Source organism: Quercus robur, chromosome 9, assembly GCF_932294415.1.
Source record: "Quercus robur chromosome 9, dhQueRobu3.1, whole genome shotgun sequence".
Taxonomy (NCBI): domain Eukaryota; kingdom Viridiplantae; phylum Streptophyta; class Magnoliopsida; order Fagales; family Fagaceae; genus Quercus; species Quercus robur.
Window position 1 is genome coordinate 26,513,081 of NC_065542.1, and position 13,913 is coordinate 26,526,993.

Below are 13,913 nucleotides of genomic sequence, written 5' to 3' on the forward strand. Positions count from 1 at the left end.
TTGAATAAAAAAATGATAGTAAAAAAATGGAAAAATTTACTTTAAGTTACATGACAAATGCATTTTATATAAGACCAACTTTTTATAAAAGGAAAAAAAATTGAAAATTACAATAAATTACAAAAAAATTTAAAATAAATAATGAAATTCCTTTTAAATTCCTTGATACTTTTAATATTGAATTCTAATTGGAAAAGTTTTTTAATTTTATTAAAAGGTTTGTAATAAAGTTTAACTCATAGTATACAATGTTACTAATTTTATTGTACATATAATAAGACACATTGCAAAATTGTTTTACAAATTTTAGGCGCATATGATACAAACACAATAAATACTGCCCAACTTTTACTATTAAAACAAATAATTATGGTAGATTATTAAAATTAATTATATAGCATAAATAATGAAAATCTTATTAGAACTTAATTGGAGGGGTAAGCTTAAAGCTGAACTATATAAATCTTTATATTCCCAATGTGATCGATCATATGTAATATATTTCAATTTTATTTTGTATAGGATAAAATTTAAATACAATTTCTAGGTGCTAGGTGTTCCCCAATTGAATTCAACCATTTTGTTTATCTTGACCATAAACCATGGAATATGCTAAAGATAATAAATATGATGATTGATGTTAACAACATGAGGGGTGGCAATTTGTGTTCATGTGTCAGGTTCGTGTCGTTTTAACTCATGAGTATCTGACTATATGAGTCAACACTAACTCGACATGTTTATTAAACAGGTCAAGATTCCTCAACCCTAACACGACCTGTTTATTAAACGAGTCAGTCGTGTTGACCTATTTATCAAATTTTATCAAAATGAAAAAAAAATAAAATTAGAACTAACAAGTAATTGCACCACAAATAATTATTCAAAACTAAAACATATTTCAATGTCACAAATAATTAATCACAATATGTTAAAGAAAATAAACCATAATAACTAATAAGTTTATATACCTAGGGTTTGAAGGGTATATTAGTAAAATGTTATTTAATTAAACGGGTCAGACGGGTTAAACGAGTTTCATGGGTTAAACATTAACCCAACCCGTTTATTAAATGGGTTAATCGTGTCAACTCGAATATGACACAAATTTATTAAGTCTCAACCCATAACCTGCTAATTTCGTGTCATGTCATGTCGGGTTCACGAGTCGTATCCAATTTTGCCACCCCTAAACAACATAACATATGAATATAAAAGATTGGTTGAATTCACTTGGGAAACCTAAGATACAACACCTAAGAGAATGTATCTAAGTTTTGCCCAATATATAAGCCCAAGATTATTGGTCCAATAGCCACAAGATGTATTTTGATTATAAGTTATCTATTTATCTCTCTCTCTCTTTTTTTTTTTTTGAGGGGGGGGGGGGGGGGGTGGCACCATGCATTTTGAAGACAATGAAATTTGAGATATAAGAAAGTTGAGAGAGAAAATTTTGATGGGAAGTTAGTCTACAGTGTGTAAGTGAGTGCTTTGCTAGAGATGCAGTTAGGTGAGGAAACAGAGGATTTAACAGTGTGCTTACACACTGAAAAATATAATGTTTTTAGTGTATTTTGGCACTGTGTATTTGCATGCATTGTGCCATAAACACTGCCCAAAATAAAATAAAAAGCTATCAAGTCAGTCTACGCTTTTTTATCAGTCATCTCATCAATTAGCTCCTCAAGCACTTACTCCCTTTAATTTTAGTATGTCAATGGCAATCACTTGCTTCTTTCTTTCTTTATTTATTTATTTTTAAATTTTATGCATTAAGAGGATTTTAATAATAAAGTACTTCATCAATTAAAAAAAATTTGGTTTTCAACATGCATGTAAGTAATTGATTAACAAACTCCGTAATATGAATCATCAAAATCAGGCAATTCCAAAAACTAATGCTTGCATTAATTGGTGGGCTTACAATTCATAAAATATTAGCCACTCTAAAAGGATAACACGGTGCAACAGTAAAGTTTTATTCTTACTACATTCATTTCGGCGGCAAACTATTTGCTGTTTTTTTTCTTTTTCTTTTTTGTCTATTCCTAAAAGTTAACATCTAGGGGTTTAGATCTTTGCAGGGCCTTGGTTTTTAGTTCGGTTGGGTAGACAGCACGAAGCCACCACAGTCATAAGCTCAAAATCAGTGAGATAGGCATGGAACAATAGGAGTGCAGAGTGACAGGGTTGATCCATGAGCATTGTTGCAGCGAGAAATAGTCTGCTTCCCTGGAATAGCCGATTTTATATCAATATTATTCAACACAATGTTGCTGCAGCCAAAGTGATCACTGCAAACTAGATCAATGGCTATCTCATCAACCGAAGTTCCATACACATTTCTGAATGTCACGTCGCTAATCTCCACTGCTGACTGCATTCAATATAATCATTTGAATCACCATTACATTGATTTAAACAAAGAATGGTTAACAAATTAATGTTTATAATTTTTTTGTACCTGTGCATTGGCATTCAGAGAATTAGGGTAAAAAATGATAGGGTTTTGAGAATTTATAATTTGGATATTCTCATAAGAGATCTTCATAGCATACCCTTTTCCACCCTACAATAGTAAAAAACAACAAAAACCTTCATTAATCACATTAAATATTAGTTAGTATAAGATTGATGTAATGATGTTTTCATTTCACTTTTTTACCTGCCATGTTTTGATTCTTGCTGCATTTTGGGTCCCTTTAAAAGTGCAATTCCTCACGTGTACTTCTTCGACTGTGTCAAAAGCTCCATTGACCATTCTTTCCAAGGCTGCCAATGCTGCATACAATAACAAACAGAGAAAGAGGAACCAATATTTGATCAGAAATTTCATCATGCCATGGAAAAACAGTAGGAATCTGAAGTTGAATGTTCTATAGCTAATTGATTTTTGTCTCTTCTTTATAAGCATGAAAGAAAATGGGAAACCAACACACCTAATACCATGGCCTGGTCCACATGCAACGCCAGAAATGGTAATATTTGATGACCCACCGTTGATAGCAATACAATCATCACCTAATGGAACAGAAGCAAATGCCAATCAGCTAAATTTTGTACCACCATTGAGATCAACTTAATTTAATGAAAAATTCATTAAAAGATATTTAGAAATTATTTAATTTACCAGTTTCCATCACAGTGTTTAGGACTTCGATATTGCTTGAGGTAGAAATGTCAATACCATCGGTGTTTGGGCTATCTTCAGGTGCAGAAATACGAAGATTATTGATTTTAACTCCCTTGCATCCACTTATGCTTATGTGATTTTTTTTACTATTAAGATGCCTCAAATTGCTTAGCTGAAGGCCACTGCAGTTGTGAAAGTGAAGAGCCTGCAACATCATCAAACGGTTTGCAATTTTGATTTTGGGACAGTTGAGTTATTTTTTTTTTAAAAAATGAACGATTAATTCTAATTCATAATGCCTTGCAATTTGAGACTTTCTAAACTCCCAATCATGTTAAATACTTGTATAGAGAGAAAGACAAAATATATAGCATTAATTCTTTTAATGTTACATATTTCATGACTACAAAATTTGCCTTTAGGCTTATTATTTCCTAATAAGTTTTAGCATAACACAATATTTTCCATAATATTTTCTCAGATTTGGGAAAGAGTCAACTTACAGTGGGTCGATCATCACAATGCTTCTGAAAAAAACAGGGATTGAAACCCAATGTTAGATTGATGAGTAGAAACTTAAAGAATAAAAAGGAAAATTGATTAAAATCAATCTACATATATATATGAAATGCTATTAATTAATATTGACCTTGTCAATGCAAGCATTCCACCCAAACACTTCCTTGGCCATCAATTTGTCCACCCCCGTTTATAACAAGACCATCTACAGTTTCAAAATGAATCCACTTCTCATTGTCAGTCCATGTTTTTAGGTTTGCTGATGCTGCAATAGTCCCACCAACCTGAAAAATAATAGGAACAATAACTAATATGCTTATTATTACATAAAGAAGTTGAAGTTTGATTAGCATTTTTTCTAATAATTTATTTTTGAAAAATAAAAATAACATTCTTCTTATTTTTTCCCTTTTTGTCCCCTTTATATTCCCTTAACTTCGTTTTCCTTTTATAGGTTTTGACTTTAAAAAAAAAAAGATTTTGACTTTTGAACCTTGTAATACATTGAGAAAATATGAAACATTTTCTTTATTATTCTAATGAATTATTTTGGGTGAATTATTTTAATGAATTTTGATACATAAAAAATAGTAAATTGATTATAGGTATAATAAAAAGAGTAATATATCAACAAGAAATACATAAAATAAGTTCCCTAAAAATTAGAAAAAAAAAATCAGATTTTTTTATTAGAAATAAAATTTGAAAGAAAAATAAAATGATATTTTTTTAATCAGATTTTTCTTTATATATTAGAATAAAAAAAAAAAAAATAAATCAACTTTTATAATTGGCTTTTCCTTTCTGTTTTTTCCCCAATAAACCTAAATAATAAATTTGAGTTCAACGTTAAAAAAATAGATTGAAAACTAATGTAAAATCACTAGAACAAAAAAATGTTTATTACAACAAAAAAAATCGTTGCAATAACATCGAAGTCACTGCAATAGTTTATGCGAAATGTTGCAATAAAATTTGAGGTAATAAGTTTGTGCTACAAAAAAATTTTGTTGTAATAAACCTTAAATATTTTAATGAAAATTTTGATGTAATAATATATTTGCTATTGCAATAAACAATTTATTATTTCGAATATCTTGTAGCAATAGGCTATTATTTCATAAATTTTATTACAATAGATTGTAAAGAATTGACAAAAATAATTTGGGTTCAAATTATTGCAACGGTATATTTATTGTAATAGTTAAAATTTTCATATTTTTTCTTATAATAGATTGTAAAATAATTGGAATTAGATCATTGTAATAATATATTCATTGCAGCTTCATGTTTGTCATTGCATTAGATTGTAAAATAATTTATATTTTAGTTATTGCAATGTTAAATTTGTTGCAATAAGCCATCTCTTTGAAATTTCAATCTATTATAATATATCGCAAAATATAATTGGTATCAAGTTATTACAATGATTTCTTCAATTTAAGTTATTAAAAAAAATTGATTTCTTCAATTTAAGTTATTGCAAAAAATTTTCTAAATTCAATTTAGTATTAAAATCTCTATTGCAACTTAAAATTATAAATTATTACAACTAATTATTATTAATGTAATAATTTACTATTTTTAAGTTACTATTGCAACGACTTTTAATTTTTAGATGTGATATTATGTCTAATACCACTATACTAATTTTGTTGTATTAATACTTGATGTAATAGACTTATTTTGGTGTAGTGAATTGATAATACCTGCACAAGAACTTTGGTGGCCTTGCAAGGACCTTTGAACTGCACGGGATTCAGCAGGAATATCTTTCCTTTTGGTGTAATGAGGCTTGTGATGCCAGTTGCGTTACACACAGCCTCCCAAGCTTTTGCAAAAGCCTATTAGTTGTCGCAAATTCATTTTGAAATGTGTCATTTCTATTAGAAGAAATTTTCTTCAATATTAGTTAATAAAAACAAAATTCCATGAACATATTTTGGATTGAAAATTCTTTGTCTTAAAAGAAATCATTTTCTTTTAGATAATAATTTATGAAGTTGTAACCATTGACTAAAACTAAATTTGTAACCAAACTTTGCTCTTAAATAAATAGATGACTGGTAGAAAATAAGAATACAACAATATTGTACCATCAAGTGAAAAAGGAACTATAACAAAGACAAGGGAAAATATATATTCACACAAAACAAGAACAAACAAAAGAAAGTGATAAAAGTGGTACTTTGATTAAAAAGGGATGAGATGAAAAACCATACTTTTGTATCATCAATTTTGCCATTTCCAACAACACCGTAAGAAATAACGTTAAAAACTTTGCCAAGATCATTACATAAGCATGGTGAAGCAATCATGAAGATAAGAAACAAAGTAAGGATTGTAGCTTTCATCTTTAAAAGCTAAGACACAACAATTATAATAGAGTTGAAGAGAGAAAGAGAGGAAGTACAATTGAATTGTAGTAAGTCCAGGTATGGGAAAAGGAGGAGAGAGAGAAGTATAAATATATAGTGTGGTAGCCGTGTACCATTAATGAAAATAAGTCATGCAATGGCCAAATGAATGGAATTTTTGCTTTTTGTTTGGGTGAGAAATCATTTACAGTTATTATTCACATCCCTTAAAATCTCATATACATTATTAGCATAAATAGATCCTGAATTTTCCATTGAGATTCCTATTTTACTCTTTGTTTATGTTTATGATTACTAATTAAGTTTATTTATTAGCATAAATAAATCTCATATGTTTATGATTCCTATGTTTATGTTTATGTTTATGATTACTAATTAAGTTAGATATTATATATCTTAAGTTTTTGAGGTGCTATTGAAAGTTAAGTGGCAGTTTAAGAAGTTAGATGGTTTGCCATAGTTTGGCAGGATTATATATCTTATTCGGTAATGCACAAACGTTTCCTTGAAATTCAAAAATGTGAATATCGATCTAGTTTTTCATCATAATTTTTCTATCTTTTACCCCAACAAAGTTTTGAGTAATTTTAACTGAATATCTTAGTGCAACTGGACGCTGGAATCAAGCATTACCCCAGCAGAGGAAAGAGAGAGAGAGAATTACATCTTACCCTTTTTATAATCAGTCTTGATTTGGTATTAAAATTTGAAATTGTTCTAATTTGGCAATTTGCAAAACATAGTGGTGATAAAAATCCATTAATACCTTAACCATGTATGTATATTAAATATTTTGTATTCTAAACCTAAACTTAATTAACAAGTTTGATTAAATTTAGGCTAAAATATTCTGCTCAAAATCAAAAAAAAAAAAAAAAAAGGCTAAAATATAGTTTGACTTTGATCTCCTGAATTTTAGATCACTTTGACAAAACAGTTCACCGTAGATTTAGTTTTGTCAACTTTTTGTCATCACCTCTCTTTATTCACATAAATGTTTAATTTACATAAATATTGTTCTTTTTAAGGTAGCGTGGTTTTCTATACCCATTTTGCTAGGGTTGACCATTTTCTCATGATTTAGTTTAACACTTGGATTTGCTCTGAATAGGAAAGAATATCCCTTCGAGATCAAATAATTGTAAGATTAAATCGAGGATATATTGTATTATTTTATGAAATAAGAAAATTATTTATAAATTGAAGTACATATATGTTAAGAAATCACATCTAACGTAGTGTATGATAAGAGGTGAGGTGTTTTTTTGAACAAAAAAAATGTGGGTTTTAAAGGCTTGGGAAGAATTAAAGGAAGGTTTTAGAATTATTCTAGACTACTAGTTTCATACTTTAAATAATTATTCCTAAGATAGATATCTTTCTTAACTTACAATATTTAGTTAAAATTCTTTGACAGCCATAACTATCTATTAGGATTTTCCTAATGCAAACCTTTTGAAAATTAAAGTTTCCTTTTAAGTTATGTTTTTCTTCATTAAACTTTGATTCTAAATTAGAATCCCATTAAAGCTTTTACATAAATAGAGGTAACCAAATGTTTCAAAGAAATTGGCCATCAATACATTAAATTGTGATAGAGTTTCAACCTATGGCGTCCAGAGGTTCAATCTATGGAGTTTCAACCTCTCTAAAAAAAAAAAAAAAAAACACATTGATTTGTGCCTAAAATGGAGGACATTACTTCAAATATGTACAGAGAACAACATCATAATCATACTAGCACATGTAATATCCTACAACATTGCCATTCTAAAAATTCAGTAATTTGTTATTCATCTCAATGAAAACCGTCTTAAGCATAGGTTGGACTATACTTTAGAAGTTGATTAGCATCATCTTTCACCGAAATTAAAAATATATATATATATATATATATATATTTGCTAATGCAAATTTGTCATTTGAAAAGTCAAGTTTAATTCCTTTTGAGTCATGTCTTCATGTGTGACGTATCTAATTTAGACAAATTCTCATCTAATTAAGTTTCATTTTGAATTATGAACATGAGATTAAATTCAATAAGGACGGGCCAACGGGGGCTTGGCTCAGCTGGGTATGGTTCGTTCGCTCTGCCTAACACGCTCAGGTTCAATTCCCACTACCAGCAGGAGTCTGTTGGTGGGCATCACATCCCTAAGCATGTGTGCTCTGCCTGGGGGTTTAATATAACCATAAACACCCCCATTTTCTTTTCTAAAAAAAAAAAAAAATCAATAAGGACGGGTGTAAAATTCAATAAGGACATGCCACATTAGACTTTTACTCAAATTCATTGTAAAATTAATACATCCTAATATACCTAATAATATCTCAACAAACAAAAAAACAAGTCCTATTTCACGTCTAAAATCTCAATCCCTTTTCAGCTCCTACATCTCCAGCCAATCCTCGTCGGACCTTCGTTTGTCGCCGCACTACCTCATTGGTCCTCCGTTTGCCACTGCACTACCTCATCGAACCTCCGTCCGCCACCGTACTACCTTGCTGAACCTAGGTGATTTGTTCTTGTTCTCAATATTGATGGGTTTTGCAATATTTTGATTGATTTGGCCGTTGCTATATTTTGATATCTTCATGGTTTGGGTATGTCTCTATTTTGAAATAAGGATAGATATGGGTTTGATCCTAGTAGGGAAATTTTTTTTTTTTTTTTTGGTTCATGTTATTTTGGTTTTCCAACTTCATTATTTGAGTTCTTCCATTCTTTTCATTCGTTGATGCATATATGGAAATTCAAATTGATAGACATAGGTTAATGATTGACCTCTTGAGAAATTGCTTACAAGCTGTTTGTCAAAATGCCTGACAGAAAGATTTTTGTGACATGAAGACTTTGAAAGTGTATTTTTGGGATTAAACCTGCAATATATTTTTTGGTTTAATATCAATCAAAAAATAGGCTAGTAAAGAAGCCAAATTTCTTAAATTGTTGAGACGACAATAAGCATGCCTCTTACCAAACTTGTCTGGCTAGTTGAGCAGCTTATCCTATTGTGAGTCTTTTATGGAGCTCAGATTAAAAGTATTTAGGACATGGGCTCAATATAGTTGGCCACGACATGGACCCATCCTTATTTTATTCTCTTTTTGTTATTTGTCTCTTTAACGTAGAAAGTATCTGATGAAGTAACAAATGCATCAGCAGCAATTAAGCGTCTAGCTTCTTCAATATGTTGGTATGCAGTTCTTGACCAAGCATCTGCCCAAAAGAAATTTCCCATGCACCCTTGTTTATCAACTTGAATTACATATACAAAACCTGGATTTTTTAATTGACACTCAGTAAAATGGCTATACATTCTTTGTGCATCTCCATCTTGAAGTAATTTTCTTCTTTTACTGCCCAAATAATTTTGAACATCAACCGCAACACAGCCAACATTATAGTCACCACCAAATTCTTTACTCAACACTGACATTATCTTCCTCGTAGGTACACCTGGCTCATTAAGTGTATCTATAAGATTTTTTTAGGCACATGATATCACTCTATGTCCACGAAGCAAACTTGTACTCTTAGGAGTAAGAAGTTCATGATTATGATTGTCCACAAACTTAGTTACAATCTATGTTTCTTCTTTTTTTCTTTAAACTCATCATTGCTTTACATCCCACTCTAGTTTTTGCAGGTTTTGGACCTTTTCTTTCTTTATCTTCATAACTTTTATGACGAAACCCTTCCCCCCAACAAACGTATTCCACTCCAACCAATGATTTATCTTCTTTGGATAATCATTTATGATTTATTCGAATGCTAAAACCCTTTCGCCTTGCATATGCATTATAACATGCATGAGCATCTTTTGAGTCATTGAATACCATATCAAGACATGGTTCCAAAGGTCATTTAGATGCAAAAGATTGATTCAAATCATTCGTAGGCAAGTCTACATCATTTTGATCTTCTACTATTTCCAACTCAACATGCACCGAGTCTTCTACCAAATCATCACAAAGAGAAATTATTTCAAGTTCTTCATTGCTCACACTCATATTTGCAATTTGAGTAAATATTTATTTTCAATATAACCTAGAAAAAATAAAAGAGAAGAAAAATTCATAAGAGACATTCAAGATTTGTTCAATTACAAAACCAAAATCTAAAACATAATAAACTTCCCTGATTTTGGAAACCAGTTTTATTGCAAAACCAAAATCTAATTGGAAACTTTTAGGCTCATAATAAAATTATCAAAACTGACTTGGTCCCTTACAGGAGGCACTCTTATTCAATGTACATATCAAAACTGACTCAATCCCTTACAAACTGAATAATGCTACTGGACACTTAATTCTTTCTGATTCATTTGTTATTTTACATGGTTGTAACTAATACTATTTCTTGGTACAAATTGATACAAATTGAATTACATCATTAAGCCTATTCAATTACACATTGGAAATTTATATTGATGAAGCTGGACACTTAATTGTTGCTGATGCATTTGTTACTTCATTAGATACTTTCTATGTTAACGAAACAAATAACAAAAAGAGAATAAAATAAGGATGGGTCCATGTCGTGGCCAACTATCTCGAGTCTATGTCCTAAATACTTTTAATCTAAGCTCCATAAAAGATTCACAATAGGATAAGCTGCTCAACTAGCTAGACAAGTTTGGTAAGAGGCATGCTCATTGTCATCTCAACAATTTAAGAAATTTGGCTTCTTTACTAGCCTATATTTTGACTGATATTAAACAAGAAAATATGTTGCAGGTTTAATCCCAAAAATACACTTTCAAAGTCTTCATGTCACAAAAATCTTTTTGTCAAGTATTTTGACAAATAGCTTGTAAGCAATTTCTCAAGAGGTCAATCCTTAACCTATGTCTATCAATTTGAATTTCCATATATGCATCAACGAATGAAAAGAATGGAAGAACTCAAATAATGAATTTGGAAAACCAAAATAGCATGAACCAAAACAGTGGGAAAAAAAAAAAAAATCGTTCCTATTAGGATCAAACCCATATTTGTCCTTATTTCAAAATAGCGACATACCACTAAATTAAAAGGCTCTTACCCTTTGTCTTTTTGCTAGTTTCTTTTTTCATTTTTCTACCTCACATCTTGTCTTTTTTTGAGAAAAAAAAAATTCTCAATCAAATTAATATGTTTAGATTTTCTTTATTAGTACTTAAACAAATACTTTCTATAAAAATGTCCAAATTACTAAATTAATTTGTGGCTCCTGATAGGCGTGTGAAAAAGCTTGGAATGATGTGTGTAATTATAAAGCTACTGAAGTCCGCCCAGTGTTCATTATACCAAAGGGAAAGATATTTTTGTTGAATGCATTGCGGTTCAATGGGCCTTGCTACTCCAACAGACTTCTTGTAGAGGTAGTATCAACATGTGCATTAGTTTAACTAGTCGCTAACCCATGCGACGCATGGGAAAACTACCAATTTTTTAATTAAAAATAAATAAAAATTAAGATAAACCTCCAAATGATGTGACATTAGCTATTGGAATTCAACATCGATTCTCTAGCAGCACATTCTTAGTAAGTGGAAGTTTCACTAGGTGAGCAAGTTCCAAGTCCTAAATGAATTCATTTATTCATTTATTGAGTGGATATGAGTATGGGGTCTTGGCTTTTATAGGTGGTAGATCTTTGGCTACTTCAACATCAATCTAGGGGAGCTTTGATTCGAGTGGTCAGTCAAACTCCTCTAATGAACCCAGACTTAGCCAAATCCATTTATTAGTTTGGAGCATCTTGTGGTAGGCTATGCGTTCAAATTTTCATCTCTTTAGTGGTATAGTATCAATGAAGTCATATACGTCTAGCAGTAAAATAACAATGAAGCAACCCATATTCAACACTAAAGCAATCACAAATTAGAAAGTAGAGGAACAATAACTTATTATGAATCTAGCAATAATAATGGTTTATGAGTCTAGTAGTAAGATATTAGTAAAATGATATGACATTAGAATTGTAATAGTTATCAAATAATAACAAAATATACATTTTTCTAGATTAAAAAAATGACACAAATAGCTTAGTCATTTGCTAGTGTGACAGTGTTGCACCACTTCCAAATGACACATACACCACAGAATCATTTGGTTGCTTGTTTAGCCAATCAAATAGCAAGCCATTCTTGGACGAGTTACCTGATTGTGTTACTATCAAACAAAAAGATATTATCTAATCAATGTGTCGGCTACATCATACCTTGCATGTCCATATGTCCATGCGTTTGAAAACAAAAATAATGTTGTTGAGCAATACAATATTCAAATCTAAAAAACTAAACAACATTATGCTCAAGGGCGTTTATAAAATTTTAACAATGTTAAGCTACACTCTACAATTTTCTGTTTGTGTTGAAAATTTTTTTAAACACTTGGATCACATGGGCTACAAAAAATCTACCCACACCAATTTCGCTTAGGTAGCATAGCATCCTCAACTTGAGTGGTAATATGGTAAATATCAGGTTTAACATTCACAGAAGAGCATTTATAGTTAGCATATGATCATGATACCAGTCACCCCAATTAGCCCCACTGATTTCCAGATTAGCTATTAAGTAAAGTCAAGCATCTAATAATGTAAATGATGCATAATTGATGTTGAACATGCAATTTTTTTTTCTTGTTTTAGATGATAATGATACTTAAATACTGACATCTAAATGCTTCAGCACACTTCAGGTTCCATTCAAAGGAAAACAATATTGGAGGGGGGAAAAAGGAGCAGTTCTAAAGTTCTAAACCAAAAAACATACCGATACGCGTGATGAAAGAGAAGAACTTAATAAATGTAACTTGCCTCTTCCCGTTACACTTTGTAAACAAACAAATAAATTCAGAACAGGGATAAAAACATAGTTGCTGAACAAAAAAAGGGAATGGAATTATATGAGAAATTCTTGGGACACGACTTAATGTCTATTCACACAAAAAAATTCAGATTGATTATCACCATTTTAATATCTATTCAAATTGATTATCTATGTGTGTGCACAAACTCAATTATAGATAGAAAGCGAAAAACAGCTAAAACTACAATTTAATCAACCCTAGAATACAAAATAGAAATCAATGAAGTTGGGGTAAAAAATTTCAGAAAGGTTGGCTACATGGGTTTACAAAGATACAAAGAGAAATACAGTTAAAACTACAACTCAATCAACTCTAGAATACAAAATAGGCTGGGGTAAAAAATAAACCATGAAGCTGTATGCTAAATCTGATATAACTAAACTAAAATTCAAAAAAAGCTAATAAATCCACACTAAAATAGTTAGAAATTAGATGTACATAGATTATCACAGAGGCAAATGAATACCATACCTTTAACCCTGATTCAACTGGAGGAAAAAAATGAAGAGAAAGGCAAGAGCAATAAACCTAGAAATTGAACAACCGTGAAAAAAAGAAAAAAAGAAAAAAAAAAAAAAGACTAATAAGAATCAACTATTTATAAGATAATAGTTATAGAGTCCTAATAGTTATAGAGTTTGGATTAAAAAAAAAATATATATATATATATATATATTTATATATATTATAGAGTTCTAATTAAATTTGTTTATTAGATACCTTTGGGCCGGTTTTGACGGGCTGGGTTGGGTGTATTTCCGACCAATGTAGTTGATGGGCCATGGGCTGGATGAGACCCACGGCAAATTGGGTGTCGTTTCTGGGCTGTAAAGGTTGTATGTGGGTGGTTTGAGGAAGAAGATGGGTGGTCTGAGGAAGGAGGTCGACCTTTGTTCGATGTTTGTGGGTTTGTGGGTATGGTGGGCATGGTGGGTTATCTGTGGCCATGGGCTTGATGAGACCCACGGCAAATGGGGGGCCGTTTCTGGGTTGTAGAGGTTGGATGTGGGTGGTTTGCA

The 13,913-nt window shown here is 30.7% G+C and overlaps 1 pseudogene; it reads right to left on the reverse strand.

Moving 5' to 3' along the window:
• Positions 1-2,149: 2,149 nt before the first annotated feature.
• Positions 2,150-9,473, reverse strand: LOC126700892 (probable polygalacturonase At3g15720; annotated as a pseudogene).
• Between the last annotated feature and the right edge of the window lie 4,440 nt (positions 9,474-13,913).